We start from the raw sequence: 19,651 nt of genomic DNA, 5'->3' as shown, positions 1-19,651 counted from the left end.
TAGGGTCATTTATAGAGATGTAGATGGACCCAGAGTCTGTCATATAGTGCAAAGTAAGTCAGAAAGTAAAAATCAAATACTGTATATTAACACATATATGTGGAATCTAGAAAAATGGTACAGATTAACCTATTTCAAGGGCAGGAATAGAAATGCGGATGCACAAGAGATCTTTCTCTTTTTAGTCAAAGTTGTTTGGGACGAGGATGGACACCTAATTCTCTCAGGGGATTAGAAACTTGCATAAAATGTCTCAAATGAGTTGAAAAAATGAAGTGAGAGGCATGGAAATTATAAACAACACATGATAGGCAAAGAAGAACAGTGCTATTCAGTAGAACTTTCTGGAATGATAGAAATGTGGCTAAAAAGAATAACTGAATTTCTTACATTATTTAATTGATTCTAACTTAAATAGTCATATGTGGCTAGTGACTACTGTTGATGATAGCAAAGTTCTGGAAGGTCATGGTACTGATCAGAGAATTAGCTTTGTTGGTCTAGGTATACATTGAGTAAAGGGGATCAACTGAAGGAGACTACTACTAATATGAAAAAAAAAAAAAAAATAGAGAAGAGAAAATCCATATGGTCCTGTGGAGGCTGAGAACATAGTCTTGGTTTTCTGAGTTTTAGTTCCAGTTTGCATAGGACCCAGCTCTTCTTTGCTCAGTCATCAAATTTGGTAAGAAATCTGTTCTTTCCAGTAAAGCTCATTTATACTTTGAATCAATTTAAGTGAATTATATTCAAACAGACTTAGTGAGATAATCACACATCAAATGGCAAAATGTCTCCAGAATCCCATGGAAATCACAGAAAACAGTCACAGCCCAGCGATTCCTACATGGATCTATGGAGTTACCTGCTTTACTCCCAGTATGATGTTGTAGACAGAACTTGAATTTACAAGATGTATAGATCTGGGCTGATATTTTAGCTCAACTGCTAAGTTGTGTGAAATTGAGACAATGTTTCAATGTCTGCTAATGTCACTTTATCATCTCTAAAATGAGGTGAAGAACAGTCAATAATAATAACAGAGAATTGACTCTTAGATCTGATCATATATGTTCAGAATCTGTGGTAGTGAGTGGCACACAGAAGCTAGTTTACATTGTCCCTCTTATCTGCTGCCCATGCTAAGCTGGTAAACCATGTGTTGAGGTGAGATCACTGGTCACAGTACTTTGCACACATACTGTCATCTTTGTAAAGGAAAAGAAAAGGAAATGGGGTCATTTTTAATGTTTGTATTGTTGAGAATAACTTAAAATTTGGAAGCTGTGTATGAAAATCTCCACATGGCATTTTGATACGTAATTAATAATGAAAGGTAGTATCACTGAAACATTGAAAGATGTCATAATTAAGTTTAAATTATCTGAAAGGTTCCACAGCAGAGCTCAGAAATATGTTCCTGATGCATTGCTATCTCCTACCTAAACTTTGGTGAAACTAAGTAATTTCATGAAAGAGAAATATCCATATAAAGGAATGTATCTTCCTTAGGCAAGATGCAATCTTCCTGACAATGAAATGAATCACATTAGAAATTATAATGTGTTACTTTCATTCCAGTCCTAAGCCTCGTTGAAACAACAACAGAAATTCTAATTTCTACAAAAATGTTCTCTAGGCTATCATTTGCATACAATTGCAGTGTATATGTAATATGTATAGAAAATAAATGTTTGACTGTCAAGATGGAAAATGGAAATTCTAACTATATCCCTGCTTATACATTGGTCATAATATCAATTAGATGAATGAAATGCAGTTTATATATTTTAAGAGTTTTATATAAGTAACCTATACTAGATAAGTAACCTACACTCTCACAATCAGTTATTTTAATAAATAGTCTAGTGTGGCTGGATCTGACTCTATTACTTTTACTCAAGGCACTGCTACCTTGTCTTGATATGGAACATTAGGTTAGGTGTTTTCAGGTTTGTTTAATAGTAGCAATTTCTGTACTGATTTGTTAAGTCATTTAATTTTTTTATATGTCTAGAAGCTAAACAAGTCATAATGAAAAAGGCAAGCTGGTCATTATTTTTCATTGAAATAAAAACATATATAGCATGTAGCCTGTATATAGCATGTAGACTTGATTCTGGGTCTATAATAACAGAATTAAAAGAAAAGCATATTTGTAAGAGTCACCTGCACATCTCCCAGGCACCTCAAAATCTTTGTGATTAAATGAGAATTGATTTTTTCTTCTAAACTTCCCCCCTCCTCACTCTAGTATTCTTTAGCTAGAAACCATCACTTGTCTCATAGGAAGTAAGTAGAAATCATTTTCAGATTCTTTCTTTTTAACCTATAATTTCTCTGCCTCTAATCCAATAATCAACTTAAGTCTGTTCTCTTTAAAAAATATTTTGTTTATTATTTTAATTTTTATTTCCTTGGGCTGCACTGTGTGGCTTGTGGAAACTTAGATCCCTGACCAGGAATTGAACCTGTGCTCCCCGCAGTGCAAGTCTTAACCACTGGACTGCCAGAGAAGACCCAACTCTTTTCTTTTTAATGTCCATCACCTTCCTTCCTCTATCACCTCTGATTTTCACCTAGCTCAGGTTCTCATCGTATCTCGCTTTAAATATTAAAATAATCACTTCAATCCATTCTCCATACTGCAACTAGAATGGTTTTTTATAAAATGTAAATTCAGTACTCTTACTGTTCTCTCTGCCAACAAACCTAGTACTGTAGCTACATACCATGGCTTCCCTGCTCATAATGGAACAAATGTTTACTTTCATATCTGGTCTTAACTCCTTTTCCATTGAGCTCTGGATCTCTTCTTGCCACTTTGGAACATTTCTCTTTACCTTTTATAAAATTTAAAAGAATTCCCTTGATTCCATGTTCTCCTCTAAACACTTCTTTATTTTTATTGTCTTCTGTACTACAGGCCATACTTTTGAGATTTGCATCTGAGCTCATTTTATCCACTTCTTCACTAGTCACTCAATTTCTTTCTCTCTAGACAACCTATTGAAATTGCTTTTGTCAATATCAAAAATAACTTTTTTTTTTGGTTGCCAAGTCCATTAACACCTATCTCATTTTATCTTATTTGATATCTCAGCAGCATTATTCTTGCCTTACTTTTCTTTCTTAGATTTTGTCATCAACCAGTCCTGATTTTTTTAATTTTTTCACAACAAACTACTTAGTCTCTTTTGCAAGTTTCTTTCCCTAAACCTTTAGGCTCAGGTATATCTTAGCATTATTCCTGCACTTTCTTCTCTGTATATCAACTCATTTCTTAGGAAATCTCATTTAATACCACATCTTTAAGTATCTTGTGGCCAAATTTAAATCCATAGTACTAGCATTCCCATGAATGTGATACATATAGCCAACCACATTATCTGCAAAATAGATAAGGACTATTTTAAACCTAACATATTCAAAAGAGAACTTTGATTGTATCTTCTATGATTTTCCCCATTACAGTTGATGCTATCACTGATGACACAATTACTAATATCAAAAATGTAGACATTTTTCTTGATTTCTCTTCCTCCAACTAGCTTATCAGTATGTCCCTCTGAATTATTTAGTTTCCTTCATTTCCACTTCATGACTGCAAGGTAAAGTAAGGTAAACACTGAGAAAAATTGCATTTCATTAAAATTACAAATGTCTGTTAATGAAATTAACAGAAAAGATAAGTCACAATGTGAGAAATTTTGGCCACATGTCTAACTGACAAAGGACTCATGAATCAGGGTGAAGAATTCCTATCAATGGACATATGAAATTTGGATATATATGACAACATATTGCTTTGTAGCCTAATTATACTAATATCATAAATAATAACACTGCTCACTTAGTAGTACAAGACAGTCCGTGTTTAGTTCTGTTCAGTCACTCAGTCATGTCCAACTCTTTATGACCCCATGAACTGCAGCACGCCAGGCTTCCCTGTCCATCACCAACTCCTGAAGCTTGCTCAAACTCATGTCCATTGAATTGGTGATGCCATCCAACCATCTCATTCTCTTGTTGTCCCCTGATCCTCCTGCTTCAATACATCCCAGCATCAGGGTCTTTTTCAGTTTGTGCTACTTCAATATCATTTTAGTATCACAGAGTTTCAACAGAAGTAGAGGTCACTATTATCTCATTTTTATAGATGGAAAAACTGTTTTTTTAAAAACATAAGTAAATTAACCAAAATCATATTGCTTGGACCTTGGATTTGCATTAGAAGAGGTCAAACTTTAGAACCCAAGGAGCCATTGGTCCCTGATATTATTATGTCTGCTTTTAACTACTCTGGATCTATATGTTTCCCAGAAATGGATTATCACATTTCCTTTTCCTATTATTTTTATTGTTTTGAACTTTCATATTTTGGCAGAAATATTGAGCAACACTCTCAATTGACAGAATGACTAGATCAGTTTAAAAACTTGTAACTGAGTTTGATTTTTAAAATAACAACATCATTTGCTTTTCTTCTGGAGTGAGGCTGGCAATGTGACTTTTAACCACAAATGAGTCAAATTTCCCATTTATATTGGGATGCCCTCCATATTGGAACCTGGTCAGCTTTCGGTTCAAATTTTCAATATATGTTCTAAGTGTGTAGACTATTGTGAGGACAACCTCAGGAAAATATCATGTTAAATTTTACATGTATTAGGAACAAAACTCCAAGGGCTGATAATGATTCCAGTTGACCTTCAATGTGAAGGAAATTAAAGTAAAGGACCAGACAGCTCTGCCATATTGTGAAAGGATAATACTAAAGAGAGACAAAATGTAGATAATCTATGAATATATGTCAGATGAAATGAGCCTGGCGAGAGTGCCACCCATCCTACCTCCATGGCATGCACACATCCACAGAGCCATAGAAAACACTTCTGTGCTGCCTGTGACTCTATCTCAATGAATGGCCCCTTTCAGTTGCCAAGGGCAAAACTCTGGGCACCTGTGTAGATTTACTCACATACTCAGCAACAAATGCTCTACTCTCTAATTCCTTAGCATCTGTCATGTAATTCAGGGCTTGATTATTATTATTATTATTTGCTAAACTCTCACAATACTCCTAATTGGTCTCCCTGATCACAGAATTTCTTTGTTTCAATTCATATGCTGGATTCTAGCCTCAGTGATCTATCTGAAATGATTAAGTGGGAAGGTATATTCATAGACAATGATGATCAGTAGGGGGATGGGCAGAATAAGTTCCACTAAAGGAATGTTTCTTAGAATGTGGGGAGGGAATGTGATCAAACTGCAGAAATGTCAGAAATAAGCTCAGTTCTTGAGAATGAATTAAAACGTCTATATTTAAGAACTAATGATTGAGGAGAGGGTTTAAGAATTGCTCTTGTACTGTTTCTTTAAAAAAAATTTGGTGCTACTACTAGATCAAAATAGGGAAAAAAAAAATCCTCACATTGGACATTCATGGTAAGTTACATAATAGTTACAGAATCAAAAACCATAAGAACTATTTTGCTAAACTTATGTCTAGCTGATCAGCATATCTCTCTCATTTCATCTTGATTACATTGTAAATATTTGTAATACATTTGTACCTACTACTTTTAAATAATTTATCTTTAACTCAGTCACCTCACAAATACTATAATTTGTTATGAAAAGGTATGGTTGTACAAGGCATGACCTAATAAACAACATATCTTTAAGAAAATCACATGAATGTTTTTCTTGGGCACTATTACATTAATCTACTTACCTAGTGATATTTTTCATAAAATATTCAGTTTTAAAATTAATAAAATTGCAATTGATATAATTTTTAAATGCAGTAGTCTCTCTTTAAAGTCTCTTAACATTTTTAACTTTGAATAGAGATTTTTACTTTCTAATATAAGGCCATCAGTACCTTGACCACATCTTCTCAAAGTGCATACCCATTAAATGGAATTCATAGGCCACTTTAAAGCATCTCTTAGACCTGAAAGCAGTTGGCATAGTAACTGGTTTTAAAATTCCCAGCGGAATGATTCAGTTGCCCAGTATGTTGCTACAGAATGGCTTTCAGATTAGCTTCAATTTTTTGCAGGCTGCCAACTTCATTCTCCCTATAGGCCCCCAACCTCTCACCTCTGAAAATATACTTTTGTGGTCAAAGCAGTTTTTCCTTTGAGGTAGATGTGGCTTCCAGTGAGTGCAGTAATTCTTCCTTTTGTACCATGGCTTAGTTCAGAGTCATATCTCAGAAGGAACTTGAAACACAGACTTATGTTTTAGGGTAGCACATAAATATGAGGCATGCAGTATGAAGTGCTTCAGCATTTTATATGATCCGTGTTTGGCCCTTTCATAATTTTGCCGCATATACCTCAGTGCATGCAGTTAGAGCAGGGAAGCTTTTGCTGGCCCTATCCTTGAGCTCTCTTTTCTCTCCTTGGTTATTTCCTCATAAAACCAAGTATGATTACATTTTTCTCATTTTAAGTTCTTCTAATGTTTCTGACTTTGGAGAAATGGTAAATAAGTCTAAACCCCAACTCCCCTTCTCTCGTACTTAACATTTCTACACATGTTGGTCTAATTTCCATTTGCTATAAGTATATACAAGATGGCAGAGTAGAAGGATGTGCGCTCATCTTCTCCTGGGAAAACTCCAAAATTACAACTCGATGCTGAACAACTGTTGACAGGAGAATGTTGGATCCAAGGAGAGGCCCCAGCAAGACTGTAGGAGGGGCAAAATCATGTTTAGAATCAGACCCTAAACCCGCCAGAGACACTCGGAGGGCTCAAACAAACCTTGTGCACACCAGAACCCAGATACCCCACAGAGACTGAGCCAGAACTGTGTTTAAGTGTCTCCTGTGGCGGTATGGGTCAGCAGTGGCCTGCCTCAGGGGCACGGTCTCTGGGTACAGCAGACCTGGGTGCGGCATAAGCCCTCTTGGAGGAGATCACCATTAACCCCATCATAGAGCCCCCCCCCAGAACTTACACAGGACTGGGGAAACAGACTCTTGGAAGGTACAAACAAAATTTTGTGCCCACCAGGGCCCAGGAAAAGGAGCAGTGACCCCACAGGAGACTGATCCAGACTTGCCCGTGAGTGTCCAAGAGTCTGTGGTGGAGGCGTGGGTCGGCGGTGGCCTGATACAGGGTCCGGAGCGCTGAGTGCAGCAGTGCATGGAACCTTTTGGAGGAGGTCACCATTATCTTCAATACTGCCTCAGGTCAAACAACAGGGAATACAGCCCCACCCATCAACAAAAAATTGGATTAAAGATTTACTGAGAATGGCCTCGCCCACCAGCCCATCAGAACAAGACCCAATTTCCCCCTCAGTCACTCTCACCATCAGGAAGTTTCAATAAGCCTCTTATCCTTATCCATCAGAGGGCAGGCAGAATGAAAACCACAATCACATAAAACTAACCAAACTGATCACATGGAACACAGCCTTGTCTAACTCAATGAAACTATGAGCCATGCCCTGTAGAGCCACCCAAGATGGACAGATCTTGAGGGAGAGTTCTGACAAAATGTGGTTCACTGGAGAAGGGAATGGCAAACCAGTATTGTTGCCTTGAAAACCCCATAACAGTATGGAAAGGCAAAAAGATATGACACTAAAAGATGAACTCCCCAGGTTGGTAGGTGACCAATATGCTACTGCAGAAGAGTGGAGAAATAACTCCAGAAAGAACACAAAGACAGAGCCAAAGCAAAACAACACACAGTTGTGGGTGTGACTGGGGATGGAAGTAAAGTCCGATGCTGTAAAGAACAATATTGCATAGGAACCTGGGATGTTAGGTCCATGAATCAAGGCAAACTGGAAGTGGTCAAACAGAAGATGGCAAGAGTGAACATCGACATTTTAGGAATCAGTGAACTAAAATAAACTGGAATGGGTGAATTTAACTCAGATGATGATTGTATCTACTACTGTGGGCAAGAATCCCTTCGAAGAAATGGAGTAGCCATCATAGTCAACAAAAGAATCAGAAATGCATTACTTGGATGCCATCTCAAAAGTGACAGAGAGATCTCTGTTCATTTCCAAGGCAAACCATTCAATATCACAGTAACCCAAGACTAGACTCTGACCAGTAATGCTGTAGAAGCTGAAGTTGAATGATTCTATGAAGATCTACAAGACCTTCTAGAACTAACACCCCAAAAATATGCCCTTTTCATTATAGGGAACTGGAATGCAAAAGTAGGAAGTCAAAGGATACCTGGAGTAATAGGCAAATTTGGCTTTGGAACACAAAATGAAACAGGTCAAAGGCTTACAGAGTTTTGCCAAGAGAACGCACTGGTCATAGCAAACACCCTCTTCCAACAACACAAGAGAAGACTCTACACATGGATACCACCAGATGGTCAATATGAAAATGAGATTGATTATGTTCTTTACAGTCAAAGATGGAGAAGCTCTATACAATTAGCAAAAATGAGACTAAGAGCTGTGCCAAATTCAGACTTAAATTGAAGAAAGTAGGGAAAACCACTAGACCATTCAGGTAACACCTAAATCAAACCACTTACAATTATACAGTGGAAGTGACAAATAGATTCAAGGGATTAGATCTGATTGTCAGAGTGCCAGAAGAACGATGGGCGGAGGTTCATGACATTGTACAGGAGACGGGATCAAGACCATCCCCAAGTAAAAGACATGCAAAAAAGCAGATTGGCTGTCTGAGGAGGCCTTACAAATAGCTGAGAAAAGAACGGAAGCTAAAGGCAAAGGAGAAAAGGAAACATATATCCATTTGAATGCAGAGTTCCAAAGAATAGCAAGGAGTGATAAGAAAGCCTTCCTCAGTGATCAATGCAAAGAAAGAGAGGAAAATAATAGAATGGGAAAGACTAGAGATCTCTTCAAGAAAATTAAAGATACCAAAGATGAGATCATGCAAAGATGGGCACAGTAAAGTACAGAAACAGCTTCTGGTGTGGACCTAACAGAAGCAGAAGATATTAAGAAGAGGTGGCAAGAGTACACAGAAGAACTATATAATAAAGATCTTCATGACCCAGATAACCACGAAGGTGTGATCACTCACCTAGAGCAAGACATCCTGGAATGCGAAGTCAAATGGGCCACATCACTACATACAAAGCTAGTGGAGGTGATAGAATTCCAGTTGAGCTATTTAAAATCTTAAAAGGTGATGTTGCTAAAGTGCTTCAGTCAGTATGCCAGCACATTTGGAAAACTCAACAGTGGCCACATGACTGGAAAAGATCAGTTTTCATTCCAATTCCAAAGAAAGGCAATGCCAAAGAATGTTCAAACTACCACACAATTGCACTCATCTCACATGCTGGCAAAGGAATGCTCAAAATTCTCTAAGCCAGATTTCAATAGTACATGAACTGTGAATTTCCAGATGTTCAAGCTGGTTTTAGAAAAGGTTTAGGAACCAGAGATCAGATTGCCAACATCTGTTGGATCATTGAAAAAACAAGAGAGTTCCAGAAAACCACCTACTTCTGCTTTATTGACTATGCCAAAGCCTTTGACTGTGTGGATCACAATAAACTGTGGAAAATTCTTTCAGTGATGGGAATACCAGACCACCTTACCTGCCTCTTGAGAAATCTGTATGCAGGTCAAGAAGCAACAGTTAGAACTGGACATGGAACAACAGACTGGTTTCAAATCCAGAAAGGAGTACATCAAGACTGTATATTGTCACCCTGCTTGTTAAACTTATATGCAAGGTACATCATGCAAAATGCTAGGCTGGATGAAGCTGGGCTGGAAACAAGATTGAGGGGAGAAATAGCAATAGCCTCAGATATGTAGATGATGCCACCCTAATGGCAGAAAGCGAAGAAGAATAAAGATCCTCTTGATGAAAGTGAAAGAGGAGAGTGAAAAAGTTGGCTTAAAACTCAACAATCAGAAAACTAAGATCATGGCATCCGGTCTCATCACTTCATTGCATATAGATGGGGAAACAATGGAAACAGTGAGAGACTTTACTTTTGGGGCCTCCAAAATCACTGCAGATGGTGACTGCAGCCATGAAATTAAGAGACGATTGCTCCTTGGAAGAAAAGGTGTGAGCAACCGAGACAGCATATTAAAAAGCAGAGACATTGCTTTGCTGACAAACGCCCATCTAGTCAAAGCTATGGTTTTTCTAGTATTCATGTATGGATGTGAGAGTGGACTATAAAGAAAGCTGAGTGCTGTAGAATTGATGCTTTTGAGTTGTGGTGTTGGAGAAGACTCTTGAGAGTCCCTTGGACTACAAGTAGATCTAGCCAGTCTATCCTACAAGATAATCAGTCCTGAATATTCATTGGAATAACTGACGCTGAAGTTGAATCTCCAATACTTTGGCCACCTGATGCGAAGAACTGATTCTTTGGAAAAGACCCTTATGCTGGGAAAGATTGAAGGTGGGAGGAGAAGGGGGTGACAGGGTGAGATGATTGGATGACATCACTGATGCTGCAGCCCGTGGGGTCGGAAAGAGTCGGACATGACTGAGCAACTGAACTGAACTGAACTGTGACTGTTTGGCTTTCTCTGGCTTCCAGACTCCTCTGCAGTCACACAGTTGTATACAGCAGGACCGACGTGAGGAGTGGAGTACATTCTCCCCAGGAAAACTTTCAATCAGGAGCCAGTGGGGGTTAGTGGATGTGCATGTGTGCATGCTCAGCCATTCAGATTGTTTGCAACCCTATGGACTGTAGCCAGCCAGGCTCCTCTGTCCGTGTGATTCTTCAGGCAAAAATGCTGGAGTAGGTTGCCTTGTTCTCCTCCAGGGCATCTTCCTGACCTAGGGATCAATCCATGTTTCTTACATCTCCGGTATTTCCTGGTGGGTTCTTTACTACTAGTGCCACCTGAGAAGCCCAAGTTAGTGGATAAATATCCTCAAATAATAATACAATGCATCTCTATTTGATATCTTTTTTTTTAACCTCACCTTTGCTCTGTATATCTCAACTCTGCTTCTGTCTACTGAGTGGATTTCTCAGTTTTACAGGACTTTTCTTTCTCCCCATGGCTTCCCTGATAGCTCAGTTGTTAAAGAACTTGCCTGCAGTGCAGGAGACCCTGGTTTGATTCCTGGGTTGGAAAGATCTGCTGGAGAAAGGATAGGCTACCCACTTCTGGTGTAGCAAAGAGTCAGACACGACTGAGCGACTAAGCACAGCACAGCACAATATACCCATAAAGAAGTAGGTTTCCATGAAGTAAGCTATTTCAAATGCTACTTAGGCTTTCCCCAACCAGGGTCTAGATGCTACTTAAAAAGCTGAATCATCAGATTTAAGCATCCATGGATATATGGTATGAATTTTGGTCCAAGATGTACAAGAAATAACACATTTCTTTATTATTCTTTAAGCCCCTCTTCAGCAAACACATAGATACGCAGTCTGCTGAAATCATAAAAAAAGTTTAGCCTCCTTTATTTTCTAGTAACCCCCTGCTTCTAAGTTGCTTCACTCGTGTCCAACTCTGTGCGACCCCATAGACAGCAGCCCACCAGGCTCTGCCATCCGTGGGAATCTCCAGGCAAGAACACAGGAGTAGGTTGCCATTTCCTTCTCCAATGCATGAAAGTGGAAAGTGAAAGTGAAGTCGGTCAGTGGTGTCCGACTCTTCTCGACACCATGGACTACCGCCTACCAGGCTCCTCCATCCATGGGATTTTTCAGGCAAGAGTAAGTAACCCCCTCACAATCCTCAATTTACATTAACATCCCACCAAGGAGATATTCATTATTCATATTTCATGGTCTTTCCATAGCTCATGGCTTTCTGCTGTTTCTGTGCTGTCCTCAGAACACAGTAATCTTTTTCCAAGCCTGAGAATCCCAATGGCTAAAATCTTATCTCGCTTAGATGTGGAAAAATCTATTTTTTAAAAAAATTTATCTCTTATACAGAGTATTGCTGGGGTTAAAATTTCCATCCAGGCTGTTCTTGAACACAAGGAGCTGTTTGCCTCCCCCAGTTCAAGGACTTTCTGATCACTCATGCAGGAAATTCTTCCATACCTTCTCTGCACCTTCCTGCAAACGACATAGTAGGCAGTGGGTTTAGGCTTTTGTAAAACCCAGACCAGGAATTCTTGGAGTCTTTTCATCTGCCTAACAGAGATGAGTGAGCTATTCACTTTGGGCACAAAATTGAAGGGGACCCCAAAAATCTCTGTAATCATGATGAATGATACTTAATGTAATGTAAAATAAAAAATAATGCAGAAATGCATGATGAGAGTATCACAATTTTAAACAAAGATGGGATCAGTATTGCTGATATTTTTCTTTTGCCATAGGTTCCATCATGGCTCAGAATAGCGTGCAGTTGGCCACATACTGTCCCTAAGCGCTGAACGTGCTATTTATTTACACAGAGGAGAAAGCAAAGACGGAACCACATATGTTAACTTTCAAAATGTTATCCTGTGAAATATGGAGGAGATGCTCTTTGGAGAATAATCTGTCAAGAACAGCAGCCTGAACTCACATATTTAGAACTTGATTTTCTTGAAATTGCTTGTTAGGATGAATCACATGCTAAAACGTCTGATACTAACAGAGGCTAGTGAGAAGCCTGAGACCCCCTATTCTTTGGAAGAGACCGATGTTAGACGTCTTTCTCCATGCTGCCACAGGTGGAGAGAGCACAGTGACGTAGAGCTGGACTCGGTGTACCATTGGAGCCTAGAAAGATGTCCACAGTTCCCAACTCTGACAGAAGGTGGGAGGTAGTAAGGGACCCTTGTACATTTTTCCTAAACATCCAGGGGAGATTCACCTCTTGATTCACCTCTTGTATCTCTTGGACACCCCAGATTTTCTTCACACTAGTAGCCCTTGTGATCAGTCACAATGTGAGCTAAGAATGGTTTCTTACAAAAAGTCCATCTGGTTCTCAAGCCTCAGTAGATTCATTCCAGCTTTTCAAACCATTTGGCATTGCTTCCTAGGTAAGTCATCAAACTGATAAATGAACATTCTAAGAAAGTCTTCCCTATCTTACTCCCCATGAGAATGATTGAGTTTTCAATAAAAAAAAAAAAAAAAAAAAAAATCAGCTATTTACTTAAACTCTGAATTTTTTTTCTGGAATTACTTATCATTTTCTTATCATTGAAGAACTAAAGGTAACTAAAATAATCTAATACCTTCCTATTGAAAATGTAGTTATGAGACCAGAAGAATCAGTATTAACTATTAGAAATACAGAATCTGAGGCCCCTTCCCATGCCTAGTGAATCACAGTTTTCATTTATCAAGAAACCCAGGTGATTCATATGCATGGCAAAGTCTGAAAAATGTTGATGCAATACAGACTGTTGTTTTTCCCCCCCTCCAGTTTATATTTATCTTCTTCTTCACTCTCCGGTGTGTGTTTTGATGCCCAATTGTTGCTTTCAGTTTCTCATTATTTACCCCACATCTTTTCCTGAATTTTGTTCTAAGTAGAATATTTTAAAAACATAGATTTTCAGCACTTAAGTCCTGCAGAATACTATCTCCCCACTGTTATACTTTGCAAAATGCTTTTTAGATAGAAGGACTAAGTCTGAGCTATTAGTGAAATTGGTTGCTCTGAAATTTGCACTTATTGTAGCATCATGAATTTTTCTGTGGATGTTGTAATTTTTCTATAATGGGGGACGTTTTTTCCTCACCCCTGGGGAAAGTTATTTTACAGATGGGGCACAAGCTGGTGAGCATTCTGCACTTGGTAGAAGCAGTGATGTACTGAAACCAGACCATACTGGCTCAGGAGAGCCAAGTGTATGCTTGTCTTAACGCTGCATTCATCCACATCACTATGGTAGCTTGAAATCCCACTTAGTGGAGGTATTCACAATTTATACCACAGAAATTGGCAAATACTACATATCAAGGCTTTTTTTTTTTTCTTTTTCTTTTTCACATGTATTGCTGGAGTATAAACGTTCCAAGTTGTCCTGAAAAGTAGTACTAAACATTTCCCCTGAAACTTCAGTTGAGGCAGTTATCATTGGTTTGTTTCCTTTATAATATTGCTTAGAGTTAATCTAAAAAGATAAGATTACAAAAATTATCATCTCAAACAGTAGTACATGGTAGATAAATAGGTGGTTAAAAAAAAGTCTTAGGCATAAGTAGGTTGACGAAGAAAATGTAATTAGGAAACAGTGTAATGAGTATTGGAGTATCTATGTTTCTCCAAAGCTCTTACTGTTTTTTGACATAAGTCAAGGTATAACTTGAGACAGGTCTGTAAGGACTTTGATGTTTGTGGGTAGATTACGAACCTGTTTATACCTTAAAAAAATATTTATAGCATGTTGAAAAAAAAATATTTACCAGAATTACTCAAGAATAAAAATAAGAGCTAACACTTAAAGAGTAATTATTATGAACCAGGCATTATTTTAAACATATCATAGGTATTGATTCACTTAATCCTCATGAAAACCCCAAACTGGTGAATACGGTATTTTTCAAATGAGGTAAGAAAACTTGACCAAGACCTGACAAGCAGTATATGGTTAGTTTAGAATTTAAACCCAGATCGTTTCACATTGATGCTTCCCAAGTGGCACTTGTGGTAAAGAATCTACCTGCCAATGCAGGAGATGTGGGTTTCCATCCCTGGGTTGGGAAAACTCCCTGGAGGAGGAAACGGCAACTTGCTTCCAGTATTCTTGCCTGGAGAATCCCATGAACAGAGGAGCCTGGTGGGCTACAGTCCATGGTGTAGCAAAGAGTTGGACGCGACTGAAGTGACTTAGCACACACACATCTCACATTACTGCTTTCAGAAACAGCTTCTTGACTGGGAGTCACAGGACCTGTCTCTATATTGTTTTAATCAGGTTGTCCACATATTTCAGGTAAAGGAAATTTCAGAGATGGCTGTTTTTCATAAACCTCAGGTAGTTTTGACTTGTAAAATGTACATTTTCTTACAGATATGTATCATTTTTCCTGTTTCAAAAACCAAGAGCTCTTCCAATATATAACTTAAATATCCCCTTGTTTAGATTAATGTCATACCAAAAAGTCTTCTTAAGAATTTTCTGGTTTTGAAATTAAAAAAAAAAAAAAACACAAAAAACAAACTTGCTTATTATTTGTATACTTACTATGAATAATTTTAAAATCTAAATTTTAACTACATAGAATAAATTTCACGCCACTTTTTTTCAGTCACGCCTTCATCCACTAAAATATTTTTCTTTAGAAATGTAGAGACACTTCAGTATCAGGCCATATGTAACCAGAAATATATTCTGATGAAAGAAAGGTAATGTACATAAATTATCCTAGAAGGAAACATTCCATTAACTATAGACAACTGACCTTTGCTGCATACAAAGTGATTTATAATGTAGGCTGTTTTTGCAAAAGAAATTCTAGGAGAGGCAACAGTTGTCTAGATCTTGGCAGTGGTTTTGAGTCATTTTGTAATTGAGCATTAGATTTATGAAGTCAATAACATCAACAATGTATTCTGATTTTATCTTAATTGGATGCAATTAGACCTAGGTGTGCTTTTCATAAAATTAAAGATCTAAAGCACAGCAATATCAAAGACAACAGTGTTCTTTTGTTTTCTTAGATGAAACAGATTGAGCTTTTATATGCTATTGGGATTTTTCTACATATTTATGGAGATAAAGGCTAGGAAGTAGTTTGTGTTCTCCTTGATTTTCCTCTCTCAGGGTTTATATATCTATACCTATATATTGTTGTTTTTTAGTTGCTCGGTCATGTCCAACTCTTTGTGAACCCATGGTCTGTAGCCTGTCAGGTTCCTCTGTTCATGGGATTCTCCAGGCAAAAATACTGGAGTGGGTTACCATTTCCTTCTCCAGGGGATCATCCTGACCCTGAGATGGATAGAATCCAAGTCTCTTATGTGTCCTGCATTGGCAGGTGAGTTATTTACCACTAGTGCCACCTGGGAAGCCCCTATATATGTATATCTATATGATGGTCTTGATCCCTGTCTCCCACCTCTTCTTAATGTCTTCTGCTTCTGTTAGGTCCATACCATTTCTGTCCTTTATCGAACTCATCTTTGCATGAAATGTTCCCTTGGTATCTCTAATTTTCTTGAAGAGATCTCTAGTCTTTCCCATTCTGTTGTTTTCCTCTATTTCTTTGCATTGATCTCTGAGGAAGGCTTTCTTATCTCTCCTTGCTATTCTTTGGAACTCTGCATTCAAATGGGAATATCTTTCCCTTTCTCCTTTGCTTTTCACTTTTCTTCTTTTCACAGCTATTTGTAAGGCCTCCTCAGACAACCATTTTGCCTTTTTGCATTTCTTCTCCGTGGGGATGGTCTTGATCCCTGTCTTCTGTACAATGTCACAAACCTCCGTCCATAGTTCATGAAACAACAGACTGGTTCCAAATAGGAAAAGGAGTATGTCAAGGCTGTATATTGTCACCCTGCTTATTTAACTTATATGCAGAGTACATCATGAGAAACACTGAGCTGGAAGGAGCACAAGCTGGAATCAAGATTGCCGGGAGAAATATCTATAATCTCAGATATGCAGATGACACCACCCTTATGGCAGAGAGTGAAGAGGAACTAAAAAGCCTCTTGATGAAAGTGAAAGAGGAGAGTGAAAAAGTTGGCTTAAAGCTCAACATTCAGAAAACTAAGATCATGACATCCAGTCCCACCACTCCATGGCAAATAGATGGGGAAACAGTGGAAACAGTGGCTGACTTTATGTTTCTGGGCTCCAAAATCACTGCAGATGGTGACTGCAGCCATGAAATTAAAAGATGCTAACTGCTTGGAAGGAAAGTTATGATCAACCTAAATAGCATATTAAAAAGCAGAGACATTACTTTGCCAACAAAGGTCCATCTAGTCAAGGCTATGGTTTTTCCAGTAGTTATGTATGGATGTGAGAGTTGGACTGTGAAGAAAGCTGAGCGCCAAAAAATTTTTGAACTGTGGTGTTGGAGAAGACTCTTGAGAGTCCCTTGGACTGCAAGGAGATCCAACCAGTCCATCCTAAAGGAGATCAGTCCTGGGTGTTCATTGGAAGGACTGATGCTGAAGCTGAAATTCCAATACTTTGGTCACCTCATTCAAAAAGTTCACTCATTGGAAAAGACCCTGATGCTGGGAGGGATTGGGGGCAGGAGGAGAAGAGGACGACAGAGGATGAGGTGGCTGGATGGCATCACCAACTCAATGGACATGAGTTTGAGTAAACTCCGGGAGTTTGTGATGGACAGGGAGGCCTGGTGTGCTGCGATTCATGGGGTCGCAAAGAGTCAGACATAACTGAGCGACTGAACTGAACTGATATATAAACCTATGTAGATAGGTAGATATAAATATTTCCTGAGAATTCAGTTTTAATTCAGTCATTCATTTAGCAAATAGAATTTGAGGCTCATTAAGTGCCAGGCATGAATCTATTCTCTAGTGATACTCTGGTGAACACTCATGGACTCGATATTTGAGGAACTGAAATTAAAAATGTAGATTAGTATAAATAACATAATATAGAATATAGTCTATAAGGTTTATATGTATTATATATACACTATATGTGTACATTACATAATATTATGGGTGTATATATATTGTAAATTTTATATACTGTATGTTCTGTCTATGGGCTTCTCCACTGGCTCAGTAGTAAGAATCCACCTGCAGTTCAGGAGTCTCGTGTTCAACCCCTGGATTGGGAAGATCTCCTGGAAGAGGGCCTGGCAACTAACTCCAGTATTCTTGCCTGGAGAATTCCACTGACAGAGGAGCCTGGCAGGCTACAGTTCATAGTATCACAAAGAGTAGGAAATGACTGAGGCAACTGAGCATGCATACACACATGTGCTATGTACAGTCGTGGCTTTGGAACTCCATGATGAAGTAGTTTAAGAAAAAAGAGAAAATTCAACTGCAAATGCCAAAGGGAAAACAGTCCATTTTCAGTTAAAGTTAGGAGATAAAATTAGTGTGTTTGTGGAGAGGTAAATAGACTTGAAATACTTATTTATGAAGGAAGATATTTTCTGTAATCACGAAACACATTCTGGAGAAAGATGAACTAAGGGCTATTGGATAAAGGCCAAGCAAGCAGAGAGTGTTTGGGAGTTAAGAGGGGTTAAAAAAAATCAATGACCAGAGAGATAGAACTTATAGATGACTTAATGCCATTCTCACAGTAATTCTATCATATAGTCAATAGAAGTTTCCTAGGATAACAAAGTCTGGGATTTGACCTTGTTCTATGTAATTGTGGGAGACAGTGGAGTATACTTTTTAAAGGGATGACTTTAGATTCAAACTAAATTCTGGCTCTTCCATTTACTTGGAATAAAAATTTGATCAAGTTTCATAATCTCAGCATTTCATTATCTATAAAATAGGGCAAAAATAACCTTTACTACAGGAAACTTTTGTGAAGATCAAATTGGTAGTAGTTTATTTTACTTGCTGAAAAGAATGCCTGGAATCATAAGGGATTGATTAATTAAGTTTAGCTGATGATCTTTACACTAATTGTAATCTTGCCGCTGCCTATGTCTTTTAGTTGCATGAGAAAAATAATTCATGCCACAGCGCAGTGAGGGGTGGGCTCAGGGAGGGAGAAGTCATGCTCAATCGCTAGAGAGGGGCTATTGCATCTGACTTGGCCTAGATTTTTCTCAGGTACATGTTCATGGAGAGGTGTTGCTTGATACGGTCTTGTCAGAGTCTAATTGGACAATTACTAGTAAACAGTTGTGCTGTGGATTAAAAGGTGAACGCCTGTTGGATATTCTATTGCATTTCTGCCTTCTGCATGGTAGGAAGATGAAGGCAAGGCCTAGACATTTAGTATAGAATAGCTATCTTAATCTGTTTCTTTCTTTCTACAAGTCTTTTGCATATAGCTTGGGGCATGGCCCTGGAGATCAGTTCCTTTTGTCCACAACTCCCTCCCTGCTTCCTTCTTGCTGAGTCCTGTTTTGTTTACTTTTTTCCTGTAGGCCCCAAGACAGTGTGTTGAAAGCATATGATGTAGATTTGGGTTCAGGAGGAGGTGAATGAATGCTGTGTAGCTAGCCTGGGATCACATACTTCAGCTCAGCATTGATACAGCAGTTGGTGGTGAAAATTTGTCTCCTAACATTCTTTTGTGTGTTGAGGATACTCACAAACTGCAGAGGTGGTGAGCTGTGGGCAAGAGCTCACCTGCTATCCAGACTCTCCCTTGCATTTCTAAGTGTGAAGTGTGTTTCACTGTTGTTGCTAACCCTGTAATTTCATTTTTTTCCTCTTTTAGAATGCCTCAACTAAATTAGCAAATTAAAGGGAGAAGTTTTCCAACAATATTTATGTGTGTTGAAATTTTAATTGAAGATTTCCATTAAAATAATAAGTGTGTGAGTGTGTGTGTGTGTTAGTCACTCAGTTGTGGCCAAACTTTGCGACCCCGTGGACTATAGACCACCAGGCTCCTCTGTCCACATGGAATTCTTCAGGCAAGAGTACTGGAGTGGGTAGCCATTCCCTTCTCCAGGGGATCTTCCTGAAACAGGGATTGAACCCAGGTCTGCATTGCAGGCAGATTCTTTACTGACTGAACCACCAGAGAAGCAATATAAAATAATATACTAGTTTTAAATAAAGATACCGTAGCTTAACATTATTTGTAAAAAAGTG

This window comes from Cervus canadensis, chromosome 1, assembly GCF_019320065.1.
Source record: "Cervus canadensis isolate Bull #8, Minnesota chromosome 1, ASM1932006v1, whole genome shotgun sequence".
Classification (NCBI taxonomy): Eukaryota; Metazoa; Chordata; class Mammalia; order Artiodactyla; family Cervidae; genus Cervus; species Cervus canadensis.
The sequence above is the reverse complement of the archived record's forward strand: the minus strand, read 5'-3'. Positions refer to the sequence as shown.